Source organism: Myotis davidii, unplaced genomic scaffold (genome assembly GCF_000327345.1).
Source record: "Myotis davidii unplaced genomic scaffold, ASM32734v1 scaffold663, whole genome shotgun sequence".
In the NCBI taxonomy this organism is placed as follows: domain Eukaryota; kingdom Metazoa; phylum Chordata; class Mammalia; order Chiroptera; family Vespertilionidae; genus Myotis; species Myotis davidii.
In genome coordinates this window covers 5,942,320-5,945,874 of record NW_006295816.1, presented here as the reverse complement: position 1 = coordinate 5,945,874, position 3,555 = coordinate 5,942,320, and the positions used below count along the sequence as shown (strand labels likewise).

At 49.2% G+C, this 3,555-nt stretch overlaps 1 long non-coding RNA gene across 6 annotated transcripts in view; it reads left to right on the top strand.

Annotated features, from left to right (window-relative positions):
* LOC102766554 overlaps nt 1-3,555 on the top strand; it is a 32,094-nt gene that overhangs the window by 14,950 nt on the left and 13,589 nt on the right. The window contains exons 1-2 of one of the 6 annotated variants that reach the window (XR_436008.2): nt 33-133; nt 2,281-2,420. The exons of 2 other annotated variants lie outside the window; for them this stretch is intronic. This is a non-coding gene — a long non-coding RNA (uncharacterized LOC102766554). 3 more of the 6 variants (XR_436006.2, XR_436007.2, XR_436009.2) reach the window with 3 other exon arrangements.

Below are 3,555 nucleotides of genomic sequence, written 5' to 3'. Positions count from 1 at the left end.
AATCAGAAGGTCGGAAGCCGCCGGTGTGTGCGTGCGTGTGCGCGGTGGGTGGGGCGGCCCAGAGCGGGTTCCCGATTGGCTGGCGCGCCGTAGGGGCGAAGTCCCCCGCTCTCGCGCGGGGATCTCGTCATAGGTGAGCGCTCCCGTGTGGGGTTTGCATGGTGTTGCGGCCGCCGACTCCCGGCCTGAGGACACTTCCCATTACTCTCGCCCCTTCCCCCGGGGACAGGTGGTCCGGGTGTGCGGAGCCCGGCCGCCTCAAGGTCAGTTTTGTCTGAGCCGCATGGTCCGCGGTGTGAGAGCTCAAGGGGTTCAAGCCACAGGACCAGCGATTTGCTAGGGGAGGAAAGCTTTCCCCTAGGGCAGTGGTTCTCAACTTCCTAATGCGGCAGCCCGGCCGCCTCAAGGTCAGTTTTGTCTGAGACGCATGGTCCGCGGTGTGAGAGCTCAGGGGGTTCAAACCACAGGACCAGCGATTTGCTAGGGGAGGCAAGCTTTCCCCTAGGGCAATGGTTCTCAACCTTCTAAATATCTGATATGCAGGATGTATTTTCATTGTTACAAATTGAACATAATTAAAGCATAGTGATTAATCACAAAAACAATATGTAATTATATATGTTTTCCGATGGTCTTAGGCGACCCTTTGTGAAAGGGTCGTTCGACCCCCAAACGGGTCTCCACCCACAGGTTGAGAACCGCTGCCCTAGGGGCTAAGTTCTTGTTTTCCCAGTTTTGCCCCTATTCTGGGGCTTTTTTGCTCTGGTGCGTTTGTGTACTTGGCAAAGGGTCGTTCGACCCCCAAAGGGGTCTCCACACACAGGTTGAGAACCGCTGCCCTATGGGCTAAGTTCTTGTTTTCCCAGTTTTGCCCTTATTCTGGGGCTTTTTTGCCCTGGTGCGTTTGTGTACTTGGCCCATGGTCCTTGCTCAGCTCATGACTAATTGCCTATCACGTGTATATCTATATCTGTAAATATCGATAATATCTATCAATATAGTCTCTTGATTCCCACCATTTACACACTTCTGTAAAGAACCCCCCTCCCTGCACCTCTCACTGCTGTGAATACTGATTGCCTATCTGCTTTCTCCCACTCTGTCTCTCCCAACAACGACTTAGGGCTATTTTTACAGTCCGCTAATTCGCCCAGAATGAGTGCCTCTTCTGGGAGGCCCTGCCATACTCAATGGCACTGCAAATAGGCTTTTATTGACTGATCTCTGGGCTCTCCAAGTCACTTTGCCCTCATACTGAGTGCATAGCACCATCTGTTTGTCTCGATGGCTTAATGAATCGAGGCTCATAAAGGTGGCCGACATCTGAATTCGATCCCGTCACAGTAAGCACAAAATAATGGATGGAAAAATCACTTGAATACCTCTGGGAGAAAAATGGATTATTATACAAAGAGTCACTTCACTCCATTTGGTGGCCCTGAGGGACTCCCTCTGTGCTGATGCTTTTGCCTAAGGACTGGAACCTGCCTGCCCTGTTGTGGGAAAACCAGAAAAGAAAGGTTTTTTTCTGCCTGACCCAAGTTCACTCTGAATCAGCAGTCAAGTGCTAGCCATCAGAGTCCGGCCATTTTGCTTTATAAGGGCCAGGAAAGCTTTTTAATTGATGAGTGTTAAGTAACCACTAAAAAAGTGAGCTAGTGTTGGGCTGGTGTGGCTCAGTGATTGAGTATTGACCTATGAACCAGGAGGTCATGGTTCGATTCCTGGTCAGGGCACATGCCCCTGTGGGCTCAATCCCCAGTAGGGGACAAGCAGGAAGCAGCCAATCAATGATTCTCTTTCATCATTGATGTTTCTAACTCTCCCTCTCTCTTCCTCTCTGAAATATATACACTAGCGGCCCAGTGCACGAATTTGTGCAGTAGTGGGGTCCAGCCGGCCCGCCTGATGGGAGCCATCGGGGACAGGCTGGCTGGGGCGAGGGTCCACGGGTGGTTTGTTGGCCAGGACTCTGCCCCCGATCAGGGTGGGTGAGCCCACTAGGGGCAAGGCCGGCCGGGGGGAGGGGCCATGGGCATTCCGGTTGTTCTGCCGTTTGGTCAATTTGCATATTGCCTTTTTATTATGTAGGATATATATTTAAAAGCGAGCCTGTTACCTAGCACAGTGTGGCTGATCAGAGAGAAATCACTGGCAGCGAGAGGTGTTAAGTGTATTGTCCAGACTGTAGATTCCCTAGAAACTGGATGGGCTGTTGCTTAAGGGCAGTTTACCAATAACTTAAAAAGACCACATTTGTTCATTTGCTCTTACATTTAGCTGGGATCTGGAATCCTTGTGATCCCTGGGCTGTAGTGAGTGAGCTGTCCACGTCCTCCCCTTACCTGCAAGTATCTTAAGCCAGAAGCAAGCAGAACCACATGCAGCTACCCAAACAGCCCTGCCAGAAGGCATTAGGGGTGAGTTAATTAAATGTTTAACCAAATATAGCATGCTAGTTTTTAAGTTGATACTTTTTTCTTTAAAAAAATATTTTTATTGATTTCAGAGAGGGAGGAAGGAAGAGAGAGAAACATCAATGATGAGAGAGAATTTAAGTTGATAATTTTGTATGGTCCCGTGAATGATGTTATAAATATCCAAATGGTCCGGCTGGCATGGCTCAGTAGTTGAGTGTCAACCTATGAACCAGGAGGTCACAGTTCAATTCCTAGGTCACAGTTCAATTCCCTGTTAGGGTACGTGCCCAGGTTTCGGGCTCAGTCCCCAGTATGGAACTTGGAAGAGTCAGCCTTTCAGTGATTTTTCTCTCATTGATATTTCTCTCTCTCTCTCCCTCTCCCTTCCTCTCTTAAATCAACAAAAATATATTTTAAAAATAGTGACATCATCAAACACTGCAAAGATGTGGAGAAGTGATTGTTCCTGCGGTAGCGGTGGGAATGTAAATGGCACAGCCACTCTACAGAACAGGCTGGCTGTTTTTTCTTGTCCCAGTCAGAATACTATTGGGCAAACCATTCCCAGGAGAGGGGAGCATCAGGCCATCTGACACTGGCCAATTAGCGAAGGGCCAGAGGAGATCGCCCGTCTGTCCCTTAAGCAGGGTGGAAGTATGGGTAAGCTTTAGATGGAGAGAAGGGGAAAAGAGATAACCGTCAGTCAGAGGGCCACAGAGTTTGGAATATGTAAAATACACTGTTTGATCAATGCAGAGTACATCTTGAGAAGGCTGTAAACCCGGGCTTTGGTAGCGGCAAGGTACAGGGAAATTGCTGCCCATATAGGTGCGTCAGACTTAGAGTTTCCAAACAGGGAGATTAGCTCACTAGGTGCAAACAAGTCTTTGTACTCTAGGCAGTAGCCCTATTGAGTAGATGACTAAGGCAATCCACCTATGTGACTTACCAGGTCAGGGAGAAAAAGGGAGTGGTGGACCAGGAATGATGGGCAGTTCTGGCAGGGGGGCAGCATGAGTCACCCTCCCCAGGGTTAATACCAGGAGATCAGGCCAAGGGCTTATGCGGCTCATTTTCTTCACCTTCCCCCAAATTCTAGTTATGTCAGTTCTCTCATCCTCTGACTTCTCTGAGG